The 26002-nt window shown below is 49.3% G+C and overlaps 1 pseudogene; it reads left to right on the top strand.

Moving 5' to 3' along the window:
- Positions 1-4944: 4944 nt before the first annotated feature.
- Positions 4945-24205, top strand: LOC132076977 (serine/threonine-protein kinase PAK 3-like; annotated as a pseudogene).
- Positions 24206-26002: the final 1797 nt, after the last annotated feature.

Genomic DNA, 26002 nt, shown 5'->3' with positions numbered 1-26002 from the left:
CGATTGGGTATTGGCTGCTCCTTGGCTGGCACAGGCACACCGGCCAGACGGGTTGCAAAGGATTTGTCTGGGCTGAAATGGGTCAAACACACGGTGTCTGAGCCTGCTGACTTGGCTAAAGCAAGGCAAACATTCATTTTTGGTTGATCTACAGGCATGTATGCATGCAAAAGCAAGCAGCAAAACCAACAAGTGCCAGTATATCCTTTGATCAAACTCCGTGTTCCTGTTCAGCTGTTTTTTGGCAAAAGTTTCCTCATCTATTTCAGTTTTCAAGCAAATCTTTTAGCATTTGTTCAGGGACTGGCCAACTACAGGGCACTAAACTGTCCCTCTAACCTTCAATTTTTACAAATTTGGATATCTTAGAATTCTTTTGAACACAGTGGACACCATGCTTTTGCTGAAAGAGCTCTACGATACAAACCATTTTCACAGTCCAATAATCAACATCAAACTCAAGATTTGTAGCTTTCACAGGTTGAACAGGGAACATCAGGCATGAACTGTAGCTTCTCTGTGCGGCTCACGTCTGTGTGCTCATTTCCCTGCTGGTGGAATTGTCACTGCACTCTCATGTATGAGACGGTTTCATGTCCTTCACGGGGACCCACTTAGGTCCGACACCTTTGCAAATACAAGCATACCCTTTGCCCCAAGTGATTAGTGCAAATGGTCCTTCAATTTGTCCTAACTCAAGGTTTCTGATCCAAACTGCAGGATTTTCTTTCAATTTTGCCTGTGTGCTGTTTTAAAAGTGCCTAAAAATTGGAGGATTAGGTCCTGCAAATGCGCTATTCAAAACATAAAGACATAAAAAGCTTTGCTCAGCGTCATCTGGGGTGTTGCTTGGGCCACTCCCCCTTTTACTGATCTAGAATGGGATTTAGAGTGTGGTGCATCCTTTCAACAATTGCCTGACCTGTGTGGGAATAGGGAATTCCAAAAATGTGGCGAACACCCCAGTCCATCAAAAATGTGGCCAATTTTTGAGCTGTGTATATGGGACCATTTGTCAGTTTTCATCTTGTGGGGGATCAGTTTGGCGAGCTCTGGGCCCAGTGACACTGACAATGACAAAAGCAAAAGACGAGAGGCGCTCTCTCTTCCCGGGACCAAAGTCCCACAGCTTTAATGGAGAACAGCGCCAGGAGAGAAAGGGAGTGTCCAGGAGAGGAAAGAGGATGTCCAGGGAAGGAAAGAGAACGTCCACCTCGTGGCAGGAGACTTTAAATGCTTGGAGAGGGGGGCAGTAGAAAGGAACTGCCATAGTTTAACATAATAAATCACCACACTGTAGTTTTCTGCATAAATTACTGCAGTTGTTGAAAACAAAATCCTAAAATCTCCCCAAACACAACCGTGCAGTCCCAAATGACCACAATGTGGGAGAAAAACCACTCAACCCCCCTGTATTCCCAAGCACCAGGTGTCACAGGGAGCACCAATCCCTGCAACTAGAAAGTCCACACACACAGGCTCACCGGGAAGGGAATATCTCTTTATGAGGGGACAGAGAGCTCACTCTTCTCAACACAACACACACCATACACCACATCAGCATCCACCTACATCATCTTCCTCAAACATTCACACACTGAAAACACAGCCACAATTACAACACACAGGAAAAATAGCAGCAATAAAACAGGATTTGCTCAATTCACCCCCAGAATTGCTAGCAGGCCCTTATTGACACAGCAAATCCTTTCTGCCAGCAGCCAGACCCAAACCCAAACTGTACAGGTGTACGTTGCGCACAGGACATCTCTGTGTGACTTGTGAACAGCCCTTCCCCTGCATATGCCTTACGGGTTACTTTATACAGAGTTAAACGTTCCCTTTCTCCACAGTGCCAGCAGTCTTGTCTGTCCCCCACGAGGAGCAGCTGAGAGCGGAGGTGCCTCCAGGAAAGGAATGCCCTGGCAGCGCCCAGAGACGTCCAGAGCCCGGATGTTCTCACTGGAGCAGGGAAGCGTTCCTGCCGCGGTCACCAAATGAGGTGTGGAATAGAACTCCCCACAGTTAAAGGTAGAAGGTGGTGTGTTTATTACAGCACCAGGCACAGGAGGAGTTGTCTCCTAAAGACATGTGTGAAGAAGAACTGTCTCTCTACTGATCTAAAAAAATCTTACATATTCATATAATTCCCAAAACAACTAATACATATTCATTAGGTAACCCCACCTACCCCCTTTGTATTCAAATGTATTATAACTGAGTCCAAAGTTCCTTCACATTTGCGGATTGTTTCACATCACATGGGTGAGTGGGTTTTCAAGTGGGGAATGGTCTCCTTCTGATGAAGGCAAAGACGTCTTCCTCAATTTGACCTCTTTCCTTATGATCTGTTGGCAGGCTTTCACACCCCTTGGCTATAGCTGAAGTTTTGGGGCCCAGGTGCAGGCTACGGTCCTCTTCTTTGTCACAAAGAAATCTGCATCCCATCCTGCTTCTTTAAACATAGTAAAGACAGGCAAGTGATATATTACCCTAGCCTTAACTACCTTATCTGCTAAAAATTAACTATCCCCTATTATTTCTACTCTTCTTGCTATACTCTTTCCCCCTAACTAAATCTTGCTAAAATTTTAACTCTTCCAGTTCTTTTAAATCCTGGATTCATTGGTCTCATCTCACACGCCAGCCATGTGTGAGCCAATGCTGTAACTGGGAAATTCCACTCCTGAGCAGGAGATCCCAGGCCTGGTTCTGAGCTGGAAGGGTGAGAAGGATGAGATGCACAGCGTTTTGATCCAGGGGATGTCCTGAAAGTGCATTGCCTACCTGCCCCTGCTGCTGAGCACCACACTCCACCTCCTTCTCCTGCTCAGCAAATTTTTAGGAATCCAGGGCTTGGTATGTATTATTTGCTAGTGCAACAAACAGAATGAATTTGCTTTGCAAGCCCAGTTTTGTCCTGGGTTATTTTGTGCATGGGTCTGTCTCCTCCTGAACCTGGGGCAATGACCAGTAGGGATATACAGGACACTCCTATTCTCTTGTCAGTAAATTCGGAGAAGTGATTTAAGTGTCAATAAGTATCAATCAGTAAATCAAATAATTTGGGGGAATGTGATGATGGTCACAAGGGTTGCAGGATGAAGAGAGAGGTGAGAAAGTTGACCTCATGTTCAGAAGGCTTGATTTATTATTTTATGATATATATTACATTATAACTATACTAAAAGAAATAGAAGGAAAAGTTGTCAGAAGGCTAGCTAAGCTAAGAATATAAAAGGAATGAATACCAAAGGTCTGTCTCCTGGCAGAGAGCAAGACCCAGCTCTGCCATGAGTTGTCAGTAAATCCAAACATCCACAGGAGACCAATCATGCATCCACCTGTTACGTTCCACAGCAGTAGATAACCATTGTTTACACTTTGTTGCTGAAACTTCTCAGCTTCAGCAGGAAAAATCCTAACGAAAGGATTTTAATGAAAAGGTGTCTGTGATAGGGGAATATTTAGCCTGTGAGTTTCAGCAAAGTATTGAATATGTCTTAGATCGATGGACACAAACTAGTAAGTGAGATTGCTGAGTGTGCACGTATTAGGGAAGTGATTCCCCACACACCCAGTGCTGAGATCAAGGATTGTCTCTCTTCTAACCCTGAGCTGGCAGCAGGGATTGGGCCCTGCTTGGTAACGTTCATTTTGAAGACTTCTGTTGAGCAGGTAAGAATGGTCAAAATGAAATCTTTTCCTGCTGTTTCCCTTTGATTTACCTATTTGAGGGTTAAAATTCTGTGCTGCAGGTGTGCTGGGTGTGTGCAGAGCAGTGCAGCCCCAGAAACCCCTTGGCTTGCCCACAGGTTGTCATGTCTTGCTGCCAGGTGTGCCCAGCTGTGGCAGGAGAAGGAGCCCGCAGCGCAGTGGGCACCGTGCCCTGCCCAGCCGGGGCTCTCTGGCACAGAGCAGCAGCAGCGCCAGCACCGTTCAACCCGCTCCTGCCTTGGCTTCCCCTGGCACACAGAAGCCTCTGGAAATCAGCAGCGCCAGTGGCGTTCCCAGCTGGGAGCAGCTGCTGCTGGCGGGCAGGTGCTGCCAGTTCGACTGCTGCCAAAGGGGAAGAGAGGCAGAGATGTACCCGCACCGGAGCCCTGGGCATGTCCAATAAAGGTGCAAATATGTGGGGAGATTTGTTAGGAAACATTTCAGCTGTGATGCCAACAGTGGCTTCTCTCCTGGTTCTGTGTGTTCTAGACGAGTAATGCAATGGTTGGCTCTGACAATTAAGAAGTAGATGTTATGTGGATGTTCAAATGTGCAGTGATTATATTGTAATATATCCTCCCATAGTCCTCTTTCCCGTCCCCCTTGCAACAGCCTGGGTAGTCAGGGCATTTGGGGAGGGCTGGCTTGTGACCAGCAGGCAGGGTGTAACAACACCTGACCTCCAGTCAGCATGCAAGAAAGTAATCTCCACCAATGGACAGCAGAGAAAGAGTTGACTGACAAAACTTTTGGAGGGGCTGAGGGTATAAAAGGCAGAGCATCCTTTTTGTAGATGAGCACATGGCTGCTAGTCACAGAGACTCCCAATGCTGCAACTTTTCCTGATTCAGTCCTTTGTTAAGGTTTACTAAACCTTTAAAATTTTAAAAGTGAGAGTCATTTCTCACATGTGCAATGCTGTGGGCCATTATCTTGGTCTGGTTTCCTTTGCTTGTTTCCCATCTGAGTGCTCAGTTGGGGTACAGGCTGTAGGTGCTTGGGGCACTCCTGGAGTTCCTCTTGGATCCCTGAACAGGGTTTGGCCCGTGAGGGGGTTTTGCGCTGCTTTGTGACACAGAAAAACTTCCCAGGCTCTTTTGTGTTTGCTGTAGGGAAGGTTGGTTATTGCTTTGCATAAACTCACAGACCAACATGGAGCGTTTGCTTTGTGATGTCAGGGCATGGTTGCCACCTTGTCGTTGTGACATCAGAAGGTTGCCTTGGTGCATGGAAGGCCTGAGTGTCAGAGCAGCCCTAGGCCTTGCTCAGTTGAGGAGAACTTTTCTGGTTGGGGTATTTGTCAGTGGGTAGCTGCCCACTGACAAGAGCCTTGTTTCTTCTATTTACCTAGTTTTCAAAAATGACAATGTTTCACCATCTGGCCACAGCAGCTTTTGCTGCTTATGGCATTTCTTTTTCCACGTATTATGTTACACACTTTGCACGTAAGTAGAGTTTTCCATTCTACTTAGGTTAGGGTGTATCCTTACCTGGCTTTTGTATGTCTTCCTGCTCTTTCTTGGGGGCCGAGTTTCTGATTTTGAAAGAGAAAGAGCATTAGGATGCCCGTGGTTTGGTAAAGCTCCTGTCAAGAGGCCCAGCTAAAAGGGGGTGTCTGTAGCCACAGGGGCAGCATTTGCAGGGGAACCTGCAGGGCTCCGTTCCCTCCACGGGAGAGTCTGTGGCAGCAGAGTCTGTCATTTCCTCAGGTTGCTGGGACAAGCAGGACAGCTTCCAAAATGCAGACTGGGAGGCCTTCTCAGAAGGCCTTCTAAGGACTTTGTAGTTCTCCCCAGAACTCAGGGAAAGCTTCTTTTGTTCCAAATTTTGTAATGAAAGGATTTGACTGTCTATTTTGACCCTTGACAGAGTGCTAAAAGAGTGATTCCCTTTGCAGTGAAGTGCAAGTGCCAAAGCAGTGAGTGTCTGCTCCTGAGGCCTGGAGCTGCTGCTGTGCTGTTTCACAATAGAACTGCCACAGCTCAGGGGGATTCGGGGCAAGCTTTTCTGGGTGACTGTTTTCAGCAACTTAATGGAAATTAGTGCATGCAACTTCTTTTTTTAAAAAAGTACCTGAAAGATAAGAGAACAATAGCTGCTTTATCTGCTGGACAGAACAGAAGCATTGAGTGTTGAAGAACAATTTGCATTTTCTTGATCATGTTTGTATTCATTTACTGGCTAAACTGGCCAAAGTGTAGGCACAACCAAGATTATTGTCCTGATTTCTTGCCGGCTGTGTGAAGGAACTATGTCATGTGGAGGGATGTTGATAAAGAAAAATACTCTCTGTTTGGGTTGACTTCTTCTCTTCTGTGGGATTCAGCAGCCCAGGCAGTTTTCTCACAGCACTTGTTCATTTTCCCGTGCCCACTCCAGGTCACCTGAAGCGTGTATTCAGAGGTGCTGATCCTGAGGTGAGTGAGAAAGGAACATTTCATGTTCCTGGTGCTTAAGAATTGTAGAGCAAGCTGTGAGCTTGGCCTGTGGCAGTAGAGTGTAGAGGGCCAGCTGGGTAGGCTGAAAGAAAATCCATATCCATGTCTGCAGCAGCAATAACAAAGGCATCGCTGGTTATTTCCCAATTTTCCATTTCAGAACTTTCAAGGAATGAAAAGCTCATTTTGCAGAGAGAATGTTGCTTCTTGATAGTAGCCAGGGCGAAATGTCTAATTCAGAACTATTAGCAATTCTGTTGAATTAGCCCATTTAAATTTAGTTGCAGTGACTTAAAATCCCATTGTTATCAAAGTTTTTGATTTGTCCTTAGCAGAGCTGGTTGTAGAAATAGAGCTGAATAGCATAAAGTGCTGAATAGAAATAAGGTTATAAATTATAGGTAACTTTGTGTCCCTCACACTGCTGTCTGTCCACAGATCACAGAACCAACAGCAGTCTCTCCCCTGGCTCCCTCTGCTAATGGAGAGGAGGCCGAAGAGGAGGCAGAAGGGGTGGATGAGCACCAGCCTCCAGCTGTGCTCACACCACAGCCTGAACATTCTGAGCCAGTAGGTGCCAGCTGTGTGTGCTGCTGTCTTTAGTGCAGGGCAGAGCTGCAAGTTTCTGACCAGCCAGCACTTACTGTTGCTGGCTGAGGATGCTGAGTGCTGGAGTCCTGCCAGGACCCAGTGATTGCCCCCAGCCTGTGAGAGATGGACAATGGGCTTTGGTCTGTCAAGTTTAGGCACCAGCTTCCTGGCATTTTGATAGGGGCCAGCCTGAAGCATGAAGGCTCCCTGATCCCAGAGGGGGGAGCATGTCAAAGACACTGTGCTCAGCCTTGTTGGATACACAGGGGACACTGTGGCGTGAAGAGACCTGTCCCCCTGCACAGACTGGCCAAGTAGCTGCAGGCACAAAAAAAAAGTGTTGATCTGACCACACAAGTTCTTTCTGGTGCTTTGTCTCCACAAACTTCTTGGGTGTGTTTACTTGGGAGTATTTCAGAGACACACTGGGGATGTAGAGGTCCTGCTTGAAGTCAGGGATTTTGGTGCCTTTGTTGCCAGGTTGCTCTTTTGCCTCTTCAGGCAGAGCAGCCAGTAGCAGAGCAGATAGGTGCTCTGAGTCTGCCTGTTTCTTGGTCTTTGATAAGCTGTGAGGAGATGACTGTGTTGTCCATGAAGCTGTGGGGCGGCATTCTTGTCAGGCGTGGCAAAAGAAACAAAGAGAGTAGTTCTGAACCCTTCTTCTGAGGTAAAAACCAGACACTGCATGTGTCTGTCGATACCTTCTATTGTGTAGTCTGCTTTGAAAACTGCATTTGAAAACTGCATTGGAGCCTAGAGTGGGAGCAAAGCTGCAAGTCCTTGACTGCTGTCTTGTAATGCTAAACCCAGGATGTACACCTTGCAATGGTGCCTGCAGTATCTGAAGTGCAATGGGCACCTTTGTGGCTGGGGAGCTGCGTGGGCCCAAAGGACGCAGGGCTGGCGGCCGTGAGCAGCTGAAGATGAGGCAGCGTGGGGCCAGGGGGCCAAGAAGTCCAAGGGCACGGTGGCTGTGCCAGCAGCAGTGGGGCAGCAGGAGCAGGGCAGGGAGCGTGGCCCTGTGCTGGGCAGCGCTGCGGCCACAGCTGGAGTGCTGTGTGCAGCTGTGGGCCCTGGGAAGCAGAAAGTCATGGAGGGGCTGCAGCGTGGGCACAGAGGGACAGGGGAGCTGGGCAAGGGGTGCAGCACAAGGCCAGGGAGGAGGTGCTGAGGGAGCTTTAGCCTGGACCATGGGGGCTCATGAGGGACCTTCGGGCAGACTGCCATTGATCCCTGCCTTGGATCCATAGAGCCAATGCTCAGCACAAGGGCTGTTTCCCTGCCAAACATCTCTTCACTGCATCCAAGTGCTTTAGACACTGGAGTAGGTAACACTTTCATATTTTGTTTATTTGTTTGTTTGCTAGAAGGAGAAGCCTTGTGCAATTTCTCCTTCTCCAGGGAGCAAGGGAGCTTTTTTCTCAATCTTTCCTGCCCTTTTCCAGCACTGGCAGAAATTCTGCTAGAATTTTAGTGTTCAAGGAGGCAGTTCTGGATAATGCAGTATTTTTGCACAAGAACACATAGTTGGGGGCAGGGATGTTGGTGCAGAACGAGCTGTTCTGGTGCCAGACCAGCCAGTAGGGCTTGCCCATCCTTTTCAAGTAAACGGCTCCCGTGTCTTTTGGCTGCCCAGGGAATCAGTGTGTGTTGTGTTTGGGAACTGAGTAGGAAATCAATGCCCTTGCATTCCAGCTGGTGCTCAGAGATTAGAGGAGCTGGGAGGGGCTGGGCTGCATTTCTGATTCCAGCCACTTTAGCACCATCAGTGTGGTCGAGTCCAAGTGAAGAACTTGCCCGAGCACAGATGCACAAAGAGAGCCGTTCCCAGTGCAGCGCTCTGGGTCTGATTGCATTCCATAAGGACCTACATGCTCCAGATTCCCCAAGAGTATGGGTTACTGAAGCAACAGGAGAGCAAGTTCAGGATGGCTGCCTTTTGGGGGACTGCTGCCGAGTGCTGATGTGTGTAGCGACAGAAAGGACAGGATTGATCCAGGGTGACCCCCACGTGGCGAAAAATGTGCTTTCACGCTATGATTTAGAAGTTTAAACAAATGCTTTATTAAGCTATGTTATATTACACTAGTACTATATTAAAACTATACTAAAGAGATATTATACTAAAAACATACGAAAGAAAAACTCGTGACTGTCTCCACACAGCCTTTTATCTAATTATCTAATCAGTCTAAACAACTATCACTAAAATCCAATTAACAAATCACTTTCAGTAAACAATCACTATAACACATTCTTCATGTACTAAAAAACAAGAACAGCAAGTAGAGATAATAATTGTTTTCTCTCCTTCTATGAGTTTCTCACTACCTTCCCTTAAAAAAAACCTAGGAGAGAGAATTATATCTCTCTCCATTCAAAGAATGTAAATACTACAGCACAGTAAAGAGAGATGATAAAAGTGAGATCTGTCTATCTATCTATTTTAATCTTCCTGGCTCTGCTCCAAAGCAGTGGAAGATGCAAAGCTCCCCTAAAGGCATCCTTTCAGGAGAGAAGGAGAGACAAATTCCATTGACTGATCCTGAGCAGGCAGAGATGTTTACCCCTCCAGAGATGGTTGTTTTTTCCACTCATGTTTTTCTACTCCAGCCTTTTCTGACCTGAAGCCTTCATTTGTCCTTTAATTTTTTGCATGTCTTAAGGCAGTGGAACTATCCCATGCTGTAGCTGGGGTCTGGTGACTCTGGTCATACATGCCATGCCATACATGACACATGGTTTCTTTCACTGGCATCCCCAGGGCTGTGTGAGTGCATTCATTAATGGGGCCTTATGAGAAACTCTGTTACTGCTGGTCAGAATTCTCAGTTGACAAAAGAGGGAGAAGAAACACCTTGGTCCTCCTCCATATACTGAGGTGGCCATAGAGGTTCTCTGACTTCCATCAGAGATCTTTGCATGCATCCTTATCTCCTGAATGACCTGGTTTTCTAACAAGAGTGTGGATGTCAGGAAGGAGGAATGCTGGTGCAGGCCTGAAGAGAAGGTGAACTCCAGAAGTGTCTCTCACAAGGAGTGAGCTCACCCAGGAAGCCCCTGCTGAGCCAGGATGGAGCTGTGGGACAGGGCGGGGAGTCAGTCACTACTGAAAGACAAACAGGACACGGCAGAAGCAGAGGGAGGCCCTCACCAGACCCTTGAGAAATGCCACCCCTTCCCTGTCAGCTGCCTGAGAGGCTATTGGAGCTTCAGTCCCAGATGGCCCCTGATTGTAGGGCCAGGGTCACTTTGGAATCTCTGCCTCCCCTCGGGCAGAGAACGACCCAGGAGAGCAGCAGCACAGTGCTTTGGGAACGTGTGAGCCCAGCAGTCTGTGAGTCTTGGCCCACAAAGGGCGTATGGGAAGTTGAAACCCATCTTCTCTTGCTTTCTGTGCAGGTGCTTCTAGAGAAAGAGCAGGAGCACACTGCCTCATCTGAGCTGCCATGCCAGACTCAGGGAGAGCTGTTCCTAGCCCGAGAGCAGGAAGAGCAACTCAGGCAGCAGGTGGAAGAGCCACAGGAGAATGGCCAGGTAAGCCTGACTGGCCAGGGGACAGAGGGAAGGGCAGGAAGAGGGGCATAAACCAGAGCTCTTGGGACTGAGGAGGCCAGGAGTCCCACAGGCAATGGAAGCACAGAGCCTTGCAATCTGCAGAGATCAGCCCTGGGACAGGAGCTTTGCAATGGAGGCAGATGTGGGGAGGGAAGCAGAAAGAAGGGGCTGAATAAATGTGATTTGGAGGCTGCAAGAGGAAAAAAGCTGAGCCTGATGGCAGCTCTCAGTCCCTTGCTCTGCTTTTGTGTGTACAGAACATCAAGGCAGAGCCACAAGCAGAGCTGCCCGAAGCTCAGAGTGACATCATGGCAGTGAAGAGAAAGAACAAGGAAGACATGGGAAGAATTCAAGAGGAGAATCTCCATCAGCAGAGGGGCGATCAACAAAACCAGGTGAATGAAAGAGTGGCAGCCACTCCACTCATGAAATGTCCTCTCTTTTGTTTATTAGAGAACATGAAGGAACAGCTGGATGCAGAGCTTCAGACAGCTCACAGTATGATCAAGGCAAGGCATAAGCGGCTGGAGGAAGAAATGAAAATCATCAGAGAGAAACTTAATCATTTCCGTCAGTCTCTGCAAAACCAAGTGAGTGAAAGAGGGATGCAGCCACTGCAGTCACCAATCTGGTGGTTTCTGCCCTTCTTGCCTTTCCAGTGCAGAGCAGCAGGGAGTGGGGTGCTGCCTTTGAGTGCCATGCTGCTGTAGTGTGTGTATCACAGTCCCTCTGAAGGACATTTCCTGGTGTGCTGAATCTCAACATCTGCCCTGGACAGTGAAACTTGTCCTTTGGCCTTTTGGCCAGCAGTCATCCAAATTGATTCCTGCTGGCCTGTTCCTGCTCTCCTTTTTTCTTGAGGTGTTTTTACAGTGGAACTTGGTGACCCAGATGGAGGATTGAAACAAGCTGTTGTATCCCCTGTCAATCTGTTCTTTGCCTTTCCTCACAGTCGATGACTCCTGGTTGACAGGGACAAGCTGTAGTGTCTGACTGCTTTGTTCTGTTTGACTTGAGGTGCAAGTGTTGACATCTCAACGGGCAGCCTGCAAAGACTTGCAGGGAATGTGTGGCAATGAAGGACCCCAAGTTAGGAGTGAGGCACAGGAACAGTGCCCACCAGAAATGCTCCAGGTCCAGCACATCATAGGCTCTGAACCTGCTGCCGCAGCAGCATCACCTCGAGGAAGCCCTTCTGTAAAACCTGGGAACTCAGGCTCGGGAACATCCCGGGAACAGGAGATTGAGGAGGAGTACCTGGAGCTGCTGGGTATGTCTGGGGTGTTTCTTATCTGAGGGACAGTGTGTTGTGTGCAGGTGTCAGCAGAGCTGTACCAAATGCTCCTCCTGAGCTCGGTGTCCCAGGGCCATTTAGGACTCCCCAGAGGCAGTGCTGTGCTCCGAGGCAGCGAGAGAGCTCTGGGTGTTCCTGCTGCCTCTGAGGGCACCTGGCACTGGCTTGGGTTTGCCTGAGCTTCCCTCTCTGCTAAAGGCTGAAGCAGGGATTGTTCTTGGATCAGCAGAAGGCTGTGACCTAGCAAATGATCCAGGCAATCCTGTGTGCTAGTGGCCAATCTGAACAGAATTTTTAGCTTCCTAAATTCTCCTTAGACTCCTGACTTCCAACCAGTCATCACAGCAAAAAAACTTCACAGAAATGGACTGACTTTGGAGTTTTGTCTTTTTGGTTGGGGATTTTTTTGGGGGGGTAGGGTGGGATTGCTTTTCTGTTGTTCATTTTTGGTGGGGGTTTTTTGTTGTGTTTTTCTCCATCCTGAAGGAGCCCTTCTACCCCACATTTTACTGATGTCATTTTTATGACTGTTACTGTTACCACTACTACATCTGCAGTTTATTTTCATGAGAATGCTATATTTTTGTCAAGAAGAGAATGCTATCTTTTTGTCAATAAGAACTACTTTGAAAGAACATCAGGTTACAGGACAAATAGAGAGCACAAGGTATTTTCCATGTGCCCCCAAAGAAAAAACAGAGACTTTGATAACAAACTTTATTTAATCTTCTAGTTTTATGCTTATCAAGATGTGTCCAGGAGACACATCCAAGTGGTGTGATCAGATAAAACTGTACTGCAGGCATTTCTCAGGAGAGAGCCTCCAGCCCAGCCATGGTATATCCCTCAGATCCATGGCACTTTTCCATACCTGATTCCCACTCTTTCCCATGACTGTTAGAATCCTACCCATTGGCCCAGGCCCTGCTCAGATCAGTCTCCAGGAAAACACATCAAGCCCTTTGTGATTCTGCAGCACAACCCAATGAATCTGCTTCTTGCCCGTAACAGCTGCCAGTGCTGTGCTCTCAGATAAGAGACCTGGTGGGGCTGAGACCAGAGCCCAGTGGATTCTGTGTCTGCCATCACCAGTTGGGACAAAAAGGGCACTGATCTGTGCCTCGGTGTGGCTGATCTCAAAGCCCATCCTGTTGTGTCCTGAATGGGGGCAACAGCTTGTCTGGGGCTCAGGCTCACTCTGGCTTCTTCCCATCAGTGCCTGTCAGTGCTCATGCTTGGGCTTTGCCAGCCTTGTTGTGGTCGCTGCCCTGTCCCTGAGGGCTGGAGGGACTGCAGAGGCTGGAGCCTTCCTTAGCTGGGAGAGGGGCAGCTTTGAGCTCAGCCTGCTCATAAACAGGTCAGGGTCCTGATGCTGAAAGCCCCGTCAGGATAGGTTACAGCTGGAGCTGCTCTGGTTTACAAATGGGAAGGCATTCCTTTGGCAAACTGCTGAAAGTTGGGGAAGATGTCCTCCTCTCCTGGGATTGTATGTCCCTGTGCTTTGTTTCCTGTCAAGAGAACTCTTCAAAGGACTGTACAAATCAGTCTCTGTGCTGGCCACCTGTGCTGCAGGGCTGTCTGCCTGGTTGTGGTTGTTGTTACCCAGCCGACCACAAAGGGCTCAGAGCTCCAGGCACTGGGGCTGCCTTTTGTATCTCCTGGAAGCTGGGATCTCTGCCTTAAAGTCAGCATCTTGCATTTTGTTTCCCTCAGGGAGAATGGTGAACACCACTGAAAATCCCCTGATGAAATACACGCATCTGAATTATATTGGCAGCGGGTGAGTCCAACAGCAGTTACTCCTGCACAACCGTGGGCCAGGTGTTTTTGAGGTGGAATGTCTACCCAGCGTGAAGTCAGGCCAGCTGCAAAGATGATCACACACTGGGGATAGATTGTCCCATCTCTCAATGCTGCTCAGAATTTGTGAGTGGGCTCAGAAGGCATTGTCAGAGATGCCTTGCTACCGAGGTATTGCCTGCATCAAGGAACAGGACCTGGAAGGTCTCCTTGTCTCTCAAGTGTGGGACAGCTCTGTGTTAATTTCTTTAGCATTTTGTGTATGTCTCAAAATCATACTGGCACACTAATGAAAAGAGAAGAAACTTGCTTGCCTGAAAGAGCAACCTATGCCCTATCAAAGCTGTGAGATAACAGTTCCCAGGAACAATTCTTTCCCCTGGTTTGAAGACAGAAACACTCTGTGGTCAGGATAGGAACCACATTGTTTAGACAGTGAAACCCAAGAGGAAAGACTAAACTCCCTTTAGAAATTGAACCCCAGTGCTTCAGGAACAGGCCCAGTGCCCATGCACTTGAGAGGAAAATGCATCATCTCCCTTCTGGCAGAGCCCTCCTGCATCCTGCAGGTTTTGACACTTCCAGCAGAGATCTCCTATGTGGGCTGGCTTTCACTGCAAGATCTAAACAGCTTCTCCTTTCTCTGCTTCTGTTTTGTTTCTAGGACTTTTGGAGATGTTTACAGAGCACTCGACACTGCCACAGGAGGAGAGGTAAATGTCAACAGCCCCTGCAGGCTCACTGCACTCGAGGGCTTTCCCCTCTGGTGTGAGTTGTGGCTGGAGCTTTGGGCAGAGCTGTGCTGAAAAGGCACAAGAAGCACAGACTGGTGCCAGCCCACAGAACACATTTGGGACTTTGTCCTCCTCAGCTGCCAGAAGGAAGGCACGGAGGGCAGCGGTTCCTTTCAGAGAAGGACGCGCTCACTCGCTCTCCATTGCTAAAACAAAGGTGGTGCCTGCGAGCACCTCACTGCTCTTAGGGGCTGCAGCTTCAGAGTCCTGAATTCTCATTTCTGGCTGCCAGCAAATCCATCTGAAAGTTACTGGTAGTTCCTTAGCCACCTGCAGTGCTGCACTTGGGAACTGCATGTAGGGAGAGATCTGCAAGGCGTCCCTGAAAGCCCTAAGCCCTGCCCATATCACAAGATGTACCCACAGAGTATTAAGGCATGGATTCCTTCTTCTGAGTCCCAAACAAAGCAGCAGAGAGTGTGGTTAGAGGTTTGTGGGTGATAACTGAGACACCGCTGTTACCAAGTGGTCAAGGCCAAATGTCAGTGGCCCCACGTGTCCTGTAACTGGCTCCCAAGGGAGCAGAGAAATGGGCTGTTGGAATGTCAGTTCCTGATTACTGCAGTGCCTAATCACAAGGCAGTTTGGCACAGCTAAGCTGTGTCATTGCAAAATCACTCGCTCCACCTGCCTTGTGGTCTCGTGCCACCAACCTCTCAAGTTACTGATTTTCAATGTCATTTTAGGTGGCAATAAAAAAAATAAATCTTCAAGGAGTGAGGAGGAAGGAGCTAACCTTTATTGAAATAATGATCATGAAGTGCTATAGGAGTCCCAATGTTGTGAATTATTTAGACAGGTGAGAGGTCATGGTCTTATCCCATGGATGTGTGTTTACATAAAGCAAACATGAGAGGTTCAAAACCCACTTTGGTCAGTGGCAGCAAGTAAAGCTGTTAATTTTTATTTATTCATATTTCTCTACTCATCTCCAATGGATGAGAAGAGAGTGCATCTTGTCTGCATGAGTCTTCCCTGGCACACCTAATTTGATAATTACTCCAAAATTATTCAAAACCTGGATCAGCTCTATCTTCCTAACTCAATAGCCTCAAAGTTCACTGCCTCCACATTTATTTGGGATTGATTTTTTAAAGTTTCTTAAGTGCAGATGAACCATCCTAAAGTGGATTTCCCTTGGATTGTTGCCCCTCTTTGCCATTGCTATGCATGCCAGGAAGACTAGGTGCTTATTTCCAGAAACACCATGCCTGACATGTTTTTTATCTGGGCTGTTTCTAACTGCACTTTTCATTTGCTGCCCATCTAAGACATCTCCTTTTTCACAGATGTGTCTTTCTCTATGAGACTGCACAGATTGCAAATAATGCACAGCCAAGAGGGAATGTCTATTCCTTTGATTCTGTCCTTGTCACAAAGGCATCTGGAAATAAGAAACCTGGAAGCAAAAAATCAACATAGCCATGCATGTTCATCTCTACCTGCTTGTTTCCTTCTTTCAGCTACCTTCTGGGCAAGGAACTCTTGCTGGTTATAGAGTACATGGATGGAGGTGTCCTGAGCGACATCGTCAGCCAGACCTGCCTGTCTGAAGATGAGATGTCAGCCATCAGTCGGGAGGTCAGCAATCCCAGCTGTGTTTCCAAGGGCTTGGGCAGGATTGTCTGGGAAACAGGGGCTCAGAACAGGGGAGGTTTCCTGTGCCGAACTTTGTTTCTGTGTTGCTGGTATGCTATGGGCAAGTAAAAGCATCTCAAGTGAAAGGCCTGCCAGTGCCCCTGAACTCCCTGTACTCAGTGCCAGCACTCTTATCTCCTGCTGTTGTATTCTCGCTCTGTCTCTTGTATTTGTATTTGCTGTTCTCCACCTTGCCTCTCTAAATGTTTGCCTGGAGTCTGTCTTCACTGCATTCCTTGCCTGTAAAAGCAAAGGTGCTGGTGGCAGGATTTGAAACAAACAGCAAAGAAAGAAGAGACAGACTCGTTTCTCTCAGTGCTCAGCTAAAAAGGATAGGAGTGCAGCCAGAATGCTCTTTGCTTCTGAGCACATGCGCTGCAGCAGGAGTCATCCTGGCTGGTTGGCAGGGGACAGCCTACAACAGCAGGTGCTGTTGCTCTTTCAAAAGCTGACGTGCCTTTCCTCAGAAAGGTCCTGCTCTGCAAGTGTTGGAGCAGCAAGCTCTTCCTCTCAGTGGCCATTACTGTTCTGCCATTACTCCCCATTCCCCTGGAGAGGGAATCTTTTAGATTTTTTGTTTCCTTTCTTGTGTGATGAAATCACATCACTCATTTTTGCCCTTCTGTTTCTCTTTTCTCGCTCAGTGCCTGCAAGGACTGGATTTTCTTCATGCAAACGATGTGATCCATCGAGACATGAAGAGTGACAACATCCTTCTCAGAACCGACGGTTCTGTCAAACTGGGTCAGTATATTCTTGGTCAGGTGCAGCGTTCCAGGGATGTGGGTGTGGGGCTGCTTGGCGTGACTGCCAGCTCCCCAAAAATGGTGCTGGTGGCAGTGCAGGGACCCCTGCTGCGAGCTGAGGGCACAGTTGCAACGTGCACAGAGGTAGAAGGAGCCACAAGCAGTCAAGAGTGGCCTTGCTCTGTGTGGGTCCCTTCCAGAGGGAGGGAGTTACAAGTCTAAAGTTTCCAAAGAACAAAAGCCACTGCTAGAGGCAGTGTAAAACATGGGGGGATTTTTAAAGTCACCAATGCCAGGAGATTCAACAGAGCAATTTCAAACTTCTGGTGGGGAATTCTTTTGCTTGCTTTCCTAATTGCACAGAATTCAGATAAAAGCAGTATTTTGTTTTCTCCTCAGCTGATTTTGGCCTCGCTACTCAGCTCACCCCTGAGCAGAGCAGACGGTGCTCGGTAACCGGGACTCCTTGGTGGATGGCGCCTGAAGTGGTGACAGGTCAACCATATGGCCCCAAAGTGGACATATGGTCTTTTGGAATTGTGGGAATTGAAATGATAGAACAAGAACCTCCTTACTTGGGCGAAAGTTCTGGCACGGTAAGGAGAAAATACTCACTGATCCCACTGTCTTTCTCACCTCTCCCATGTCCTGTGTGCCACTGGACAAAATCCCATTGCCATCTGCTGGAACTACTTCCACCAAGGTCCCCTCCTACAAATGTCCCTGCAACACATCAGCATCTGCTGGACTTTTGGTTGCATCAGTGGGGGAACTCAAGCCTTACCACATGCAAACAAACTCCAAACAAACTCCATTCTCACTCAACACTTTCCTTTGGGTTAGTGGTTCCAGTTCTTTTGTCTGTGTAGATGGCCTTAATAACAGGAAAAAAGCATCTTAAAAGTGTTGTTATCTTTCCAGAAATGAAGGAAGGAAACCCAAACCCAACAAAGTTTCTAAAACCGTGGTCTTTAGAGAGGAACCTAATCCTGTGTGCAGTTTCTTCTCACTGGAAAACATGGGCATGAGGGTGTAAAGGCCACAGAGTCTCTTCTGCTTCTTGTGCAGTGCCGCTGAAACACTCAGTGACCGTGTTTCTCTCCTAGCCCAAGCAACATTCTGCACGTCACCAAGCCAGAGCCTGGTGATGTGGAGAGCCTGCCAAAACCTCCTGTTTGTTTCCTGGTACTTTCTGGCATGGGCCTACCATTAATGCATTGACTTGAGCAGCCAAATGACTAGAGGGTGTCCATAGGGATGGAACCTCTCCTTCTTCTGACCTAGACAATTTTTCTTTTGCTGCAAAAATGGGAAGCTGAAATTTTCAGACTGCTGAGAGACAGAGCTGCAAGTGGCTCCTGTGTGCCCAAGCAGGCATTTTCATCCCAATACATTTGTGCAGGCATCTTAATGTGTCTGTGATGAAGAGGAGATTGTAAATGTTTGTTTCCCTACCTGGCTATTCACTGATGGATTTCCTTTCTTTTCTTCCAATTCCCATTGTTTTCAAGAACAGCACAAAAAGCTTGATGAGTTTTGTTCTAGGGCACGTGCGCTTAAAAGACCAACAAGCACTGCAGAGATGCCTTTCATGTACTAACCCTTGAAATTAGTTAGTATAGCAAAGTCCCTCTTCCAAAAGCCCTCTCAAGCTGGCATGAATCCTCAGAGAAGCAGATGTCCTTTTGCTGATGTAGTTCCCACTAACTAGGTCAGGCAATGAAATCAGCTGCCAAGGCAAGATCTGCAGGATGGTGGAAAAGCTGTGGCTGCATTGGGGTTTGGGTTTTTGGTTGGTAAAGGAAAGTCATCTCTGAGTCTGTGCCAGGGCAGAAACTGCCACTGAAGAACAGAGGTTAAACAAAGGGATCTGGGAGAGCCTTAGAGATGTGAAAGCAGGAGGTGGAGCCTGGTGTCTCCTTTCTCTCCAGGCTACATACCTGATAACCACAGTAGGGACTCCACAGCTGCGGCAGCCCAAGCTCCTCTCGGCTTTGCTGCGTGACTTCCTGAGCTGCTGCCTGCAGACAGACGAGGAGCAGCGCTGGTCTGCCAAGGAGCTTCTGCAGGTAAAATGTGAAGGGGCTGCAGGTGAAACAGGCTCTGAGGGATGGGCTCCTCCTCCACTCAAGCCCCCAAGGCAGCAGATGAGCCCCCTTCCTCCTCACCTCCACTCTTGCTGCTCTTCAAATGAAAATGGTGAGGAATCCTAGACTGGGCTGGGCTGGCAGGGCCCTGTAAATGTCCTCTGGTGCAAGTGTCCTGCAATGAGCAGGGACATCTTTAAAGAGATCGGGTTGCTCAGAGCCCTTTGCCACTGGAGCTGGAATGGTTGCAGGGATGGGGCTCCTACAAGCTCTTGGGGTAAGCTGTGCCAGGGTGGCACCATGCTCCGAGTAAACAAGTTCTTCCTTAGACCTATTCTGATTAGATGCCCTTAGTGTTTAAAACTATTTGTCCATATCCTATTGTAACTGGCCCTGTTAAAAAAGATGTCCCCCACTTTCTTCAAAGCCACTCTGAAGTCTTGGAAAGTGGCAATAAAGTCTCCCTGGGGCCTGTTCTTCACAAAACTGAATAACTCCAGCTCCCTCTGCATTTCCTGTGAGGGGAGGTGCTCTGTCCTCTGACTGTTTCTGTTGCCCTCTTTTGTGATTTGGTGGAGTGTTCAGTTTTATCTAATGGCAAAAGAATTGAAGTAGAGCAATGCAGGGTACAGAGACATGAAATGGTGGTGGAGGAACCCAAGGAAGCCAGTCCCAGCCTAGGGGTCAGAGATTTGGCTGTGGGCCGGAGGGGCTGTGGGGGGCTCACTGTGAGCCTCTGAGGGGCCCTGGTTTGTGCCCCCCAGCCCACCCTCAGAGGTTTCTGCCACGCAAACAGGGACAGCTGGGAGGGACTTGTCCCAGCCCCATCTGCTGCCTGGCACGCTCAAGCAGACGGGAACTGTGCCAGGGTTACTGCCAGGTTGTGTGGCAGAGAGGGAACTGCAGGGCCCAGTGCCACTGGGCTGGCCCTGCTGGGAAGGAAGGTGCCATCCAGCACACGAGGGGCAGGGCATGGAAAGGCAGACACTGCTTTCTGTCCCTGTGGGAATCAGCACAGTGCCTGTCTTTCAAAGGCAGGGACCTATGTGAGTCATTGGAGTTTCCTGAAAGGAAGAAAACCCAGGGACAGAAAGCGCCATTTCTAGAGCACTGGCAGGGCAAAAATCCCAGCAAGATGAAGACATCACAATAAACAGATGAGTGGGATTCTGGGCCAGGTTTGCCTGTGATGGCAAGGTCTTGCACATTGGGGATGGCTGAGGAGCAGATGGTCCCATTGCTCCTCTTTCTGGGTCTTTCCAGGAACTTGATGTATCCTGACTGAGTCCCTGAGGCAATGAGCTTGGAAAGTAATGGTTCTCTGTTCTTTGTTGTATTTTTTTTTCCGGTGGACAGCATCAATTTGTAACTTCAGCCAAGCCACCATTCATCCTGGCACAAGTCATCAACTCAGTGAAGAAGACGAATAACCCTAACCCTAATCCCTAACCCTAAATCGTAACCCTAACCTTAAATGCTAACCCAAACCCAAACCCTAACCCTTACCCTAACCCCAACCCTAAGCCTAAGCCTAAACCTAAACCTATACATAAGCCTAAGCCTAAACCTAAGCCCATGCCTAACTCTAACCCTAACCCTAGGAGACTAGAACGTAGCAATCATGTCAAGATGTTATCTCTGTTACCAATTTAGAGTAGGATTGTAGAGTAGTGTTGCTGAAGAGATTTGTAGCATAGAATTATAGATTAGAGTTGTAATTAATAAAGTTTCTGAAACATCAACTCACTTTGAAGATTCTCCTCCTTCTGACCCCTTCAGAAAATTCAACATTTCCTTCTGAATTACCAATTGTTTTTTATTGGTGCTAAGTCACACATATGGCTTTTTTTGTATGGTTTCATAAGTGAGGAGGGCTCTTCTTCATTCATCCTCTCCAGACTGCACTGCCTTTGGAATATGACCCACTGGCAGGTTATGGCACAGCTGTGGTATTTCTAGTTGAGGCAGAAAGGGCAATGGCATTTGAAGGCAAAACCAAAGGAAGAATGAGGCAGCCCAAACACCCTGTGCAGATGCAGGCCTTCAGCTGTGACTGGAGAGCAATGGGGTTCCTGCCACTTGGATTTGTATCCCTAAATGCAATAATCTCTTTGGCTGGAGGAGAGCCTTGCTCAAGTAAGAAAGCAGAAAGATCAGAGAGGGTGCTCGGGAAGGTCTCCTGTGGTGCAGAGCTGTCAGCGCCTGTGAGGTGAGAGCGGGCCCAGCCTTGCCCGGGCTGGAGCCCCAGCAGAGCCCCGGCAGAGGCCGGAGCAGCCTGAGCCCCAGCAGAGGCAGGCTGGAAGGAGGCCCTTGGAGCTGCAAGAGGCAGCAGCCGGGCCCTGGGTGCCTCTTGCTGGGAGCGGGCGAATCCTCCGCTCTCAGAGCCCAGGTGGCAGCTGGCTGCTGCCGAGGGGAAGCGCAGCCGTGCTGGGCACAGCCTGGCCTGGAGGCCATGGCCGTCTGGAGTGTGCCCAGGAGCAGAGAAAGGCCAAGGGCAGCCGTGGGCCGCTGGGCTGGCTGAGGATTCCTCCTCTTCTGCCGGCTGCCCTGCAACTCCTGGCAAAGGCCAGCAGTGTGTGCAGCACTCTGGGCACTGGGGCAGGGAGCCGGGCTGCTCGGCAGGCTGGAGCACAGGGCAGCTCCTTCAGGCCCGGCACTTGTGCCAGGGAAGCGAGGCCAGCGTGAGGCAGGGACAGCTTGGCAGGGCCCATCTGCAGGAGCCAGCGCCTCACGCAGCTCTGGGAGGAAGCGCCTGCAACCCTGCAGTTCTGCACTGAGCCAGAGCAAAGGTGTGAGATGCAGAGTGTTTGGCAGAAATATTCAGGCCCACCAGGCCAGCCTGCTTTGTGCTTTGTGGTGCACAGCAAGCGCTGTGCAACGCAGCTCTGAGCTACTGGGAGAGAGGCAGTCGGGGATGTGCCTGAGGTGAGTCAAGGGGTTAGCTGAAAATTTAATGAGGATAATTGAAAAGTGAGGATGAGTCGAGGGCTCAGCTGGGAATAGAATTGGGATAGTAGAAGACTGCATATTTTAGTTAAGATTTTAAAATGAGGTAAGAAGCTAAGTTAGTAATACAGCTAGCAGAAATCATGTACCTTAGTTAAAGAGTACCAAATATATTAGGAACATAAAGCTAGGAGTGACAGGGATAGAGGAAGCAATTGTGAAGAAGCTGAGACCATAGAAAGACCTTGCCTTAAGAATAATTGAACAGTTAGGAGAGGCTTGGACCATGAGCAGCAGGTCAAAAGGTCTTGCCAACTGGCCATGAGAGAAGAGTTCACCATGAGGAAGACTGCTTTCTTCCTCCCATACAACCACTCCCTCATTTCAAAATCTCACCAACCCAGTTAAGGGAATACAATTGCGCAGCTGTAATAGATATTCAGCTGATAAAAATGCGAAGCAGGGAGGTAATAATTATGTATTATGGGTCCTTAGAAACCTAATGTAAAACCTTTTCTGTAGAAATATAGAGCAGGAGTCTGCAACTCCTTGCACGTGTCTTTGGAAACTAGTTCACATGTGACCAGGGCTGAAATAAATACCCATCTTTTCAACTATAATTAGTTGAAGAGTCATCTGTCCATGCTTCAAGGGTTATGCTGGATTAGTGAACTGATTTGCAAGGGAGCAGAAGAGTTTCAGCAGGCAATTTTTGGAAGAGATGGAAGCCTCTTGTGACTGAAGGGAAAGCCATTTGGAATGGAGGAATGACCCCAAAGTCCATCCAATTGTATTTTTGTGTCTGAATCTAAATCAGAATGATTATAGATAGCTTCATGCAATTTGTCTACAAATTTATCAAAGTCTTTATTCTTTCTTTGACAAATCTGTGTAAAAGACATAGTGTGTAACTTATCTGGAAGTGCAAGAAATGCTTTACATGTTAGTTGTTGGCTCATCTGTAAGACTTGATCAATGCTCCTAGCCTGGGCAGTGGCAGTAGCCCAGGGCCCCTTGCCAAGTAACTGTTGTGCTGTTAAACCATACAGAGGATCACCCTGTACTCTAGGTCTTAACTGCTTCTTGAGCACACTTTTCCTCCGAGCTTTTATGAAACATCACCTGCTGATGGGGTGGCATTCTAAGTCTTATTAGGGTATGCACATCAGCTGGAATTAATGTGTTAGATGGAAAAATATACTGCAGAAGTGACTGTGCAAGTTGGCATTTTCAACCAAATTGTGAAATTGCAGCTCTCATCTTTTCTAAAATCTTCCAATCGAAAGGTTTTCAAACTCTGCTTGCAGCATTAGTTACTACAGGAAAAGCTTCTACATCATTGGAGAGAAAAGTCCCTTCTACAATAGCTTCTGGACTAACTTTTTTCTACTTTAGTTGCTTAGCTGCTTCTATTTCAGGGTCACATTCCAACTCTAATTCCACATTCTTTACAGCGTGAGAGGGAGGATTTTGTTTAACCGGCTCAAATGCTGGCTCAGAGACAGAATGGAGGAGTTTTTGCAAGAGAGTGGCCATATTCAGACGATGCACAATCCAGCCTGCTTGTAATAATGGACAATGAACCGTTCACAAAGAATGAATTATGGACATATTCAGAATCGGGCTTGGTATGTCCTCAAAAAAGACACAAGAAGAAGAGTCATCGGGACTCAGCACGTTTGTCAGCAAGCTTGGGAAAGTGAGCCATGGGTAGGCCAGACAACCCCAGCAAGATGCGTAAAAAATTAGATGATCCAATCAGCATTCTATTTTAGATGCGTGAACACCTAGGATTAACCAATCATGTATTAGGTAGAGATGCGTGGACAGCAGAGATTTATTTTAAATATACTCTTTTAAAGGATAGTAAATTTGGCTTCACTAGATCATATTGGTTATGGTGTGAGGTACCAGAACCTCCGCACCCCACAGCCTGTTCCCGCAGGAGGCTCTGGTGAGCCCCTTGCAGGACGTTGTGCCGTGCTCGCAGCCCTTCTCCTGCCCGCCCAGAATGCTCCTGGGACAGCAGAGCACAAGCTGGCCGGCTCTGGGCTAAGCACAGCCCAAACAGAGGGGCAGGAAGACGCAGCGGCTGTTTTGCAGCCCTGCCCAACAGAGGTGGGAAGGGTCTCCTCCCTCTGGTCTCACTTGGTTGCGTTTCTGACTGGGCCTGAGGCAGGGGCTGCCATTCCTCATTGTGGGGAGACCAGAGATGCCAGAACCACACCGAGCCTGCAGGCACTGACTGACAGTGCTGCAGCCACTGGGACGGTCACGCCTCCCAGTCTCAGCCACTCCCTGCTGCTGCTGCTGCTGCTGCTGCTGCTGCTGCTCCATTTGCTTTTAGGCACACCCAGAGCTCACTGTTAGGCCATGACGGTCTCTGCTTCTGCCCTCTTCCTGTCCCTGTGTAGGGATGGAGCGCTGCTGTTCTTTCAGGAATCTCTTTGTGAAACCCTCCGGCATTGCAAGCTCCTTTGCCCTCAGTGGATGCTTGCCATGGAATCCCGCACAGCTGGGTTCACAGCATACTTGAGCTGGCTCTTCTAAAACCCAGGGTCCTTGCTCCCTTCAGCGTGCTCAGCACGACCTTTAACTCCATGGTGCTGTGCAGCTGGAGCAGCAGGACAGGCACCTTTGCAGCCTGAGCTGCCCTTGTTCCTCTCTGTCCGTGCACGGAACACAGTGCGGAGGAGAATGGCAGCAGGGCCCTGCGCATCCCCGGGCTCAGGTTTTGCGCTGCTTCAGCTCCACAGAGACGTGTGTAAAGTGAAAAACCCAAACAGTTTATTAAGGGAAAACGAAGCAAAGGGGTGAGCTAGGAGGCAGAAAAGGGGATGGGCAGGGCCTGAGGGCTGCAGGGAGAGAGCTGCCAACAGGGAGAGAGATGGCAGGAGCTCCTGGAGCTTCGCACAGGCTCAGCTGTGAGCAGCCAGAGCTGTGCCTGGAGCTCCAGCTGGTCCATCCTGCTCTGCAGGCAGTCCCATCCTCAATGGGCACTGGAAATCGCCGATGGACACTGGTACATCTGATCCATCAGACAAAGTCCTGAAGATCTTCTTTCAAAGGTCATCTGAAGAAGTTTGCTCGTGCACGATGGACTCTCCTCTTCTTTCAGGGCTTGAAGAGCTGGAAGAGAGAGGAACAGAGCCAAGGTCAGAGGCCAGATTGAGGGAATCCAAGGAAAGCTTCCTGCCGGGGCCATCCCAGCCGGCTGCAGTGGCCCGGACGCGGCTCTCACTGTAGCCGGGGCAGCAGCCGGGCCGGGGGCAGGGAGGGGCGCCGGGCTGCTGGCTCACCCATGAACCTGACGGTCGCCTCTCGCAGGGGCCTCTGTGGGCTCTGCAGGTGCAGCAGGGCCCAGCGCAGGTGCTCGGCCGCTCAGCTCTCGTCCTGCAGCAGCTGCGGGGAGCACTGACACAGAAGGCTCGGCGCGGGCTCTGCCCCTCGGTCGGGCACTCCCTGCGCCCAGCACCGGCCGGGCCGGCCCACACGGCCCAGGGCAGGGAGTAGCGCGGGGGGAGCAGGCTGGCGGGCCCGGCTGCGGCGCTGGGCAGGGCCACAGCTGCCAGGCCCCCACACCGAGCTCCGGGGGCAGGGCTTGGGCTCCCGGGCTGTCCTCACCAGGCTCTCAGTGAACTTAATCCGCTGCGCCTTCGTCAACAGCTCTTCAAGGTCCCTCCTCCTCAGGAAGCGTGCCACACAAAGCAGGGCTTGGAAAGAGGCTTGGAGAGCGGCAGAGAGCTGCAGGTGGTACCAGAGCCCAGGGCACAGGACCTGTGTCCCTGCGCCACGGCCAGGGGAGGCTGGAGCCTGCCAGATGCCAGGGCAGGAGGCGGCTGAGCCCCCTGCCAGGGATGCGGCAGCATCGCACAAAACCTCACCTCGGCCACGTGCAGGTTCTCATCGTGTCAGCGCAAGAATAGAGGGAGCAGGCTCTGGTTCACGGTTGTTGTGAGAAGCTCTTCCCCGTCTTCCACTACCAGCTCCATCACCTTGCAGAAGAGCTGAATGGAGAGCAGCTGCACATGGCTGTTGTCCTGGAAGGAAAGGAAAAGTCCTAAGCACCAACTACTCTGGGCCCACTGGGCCAAAGGCTCAGAACTGCACAGAGCACAAAGTTTCCAGGCAATGTCCAGTGCCCTTGGCTGGGGGCACAGAGCCTTACAGAGCACAGTTCTCAAAGTGTGGCAGGAGGGACTCAGCCAGCTTCAGGGCGGTGACGCTGGGTAGCAGGAGGTCTTTGTCCTGGAGCATACGTGTGAGCACACAGAGGCTCATCTGGACCACCTCTGCATCTGGATCAGCCAGCTGCTGCAACAGGTGTTGATACAGGCTGCGTATTCCTCCTCCCTGTGTGTAAGACCAGGCTGTGCTGTGAAGCTGTGAACGG

Source organism: Ammospiza nelsoni, chromosome 9, assembly GCF_027579445.1.
Source record: "Ammospiza nelsoni isolate bAmmNel1 chromosome 9, bAmmNel1.pri, whole genome shotgun sequence".
Classification (NCBI taxonomy): Eukaryota; Metazoa; Chordata; class Aves; order Passeriformes; family Passerellidae; genus Ammospiza; species Ammospiza nelsoni.
Note: the sequence above shows the minus strand (reverse complement) of the source record. Positions and strands in the feature narration are given on the sequence as shown.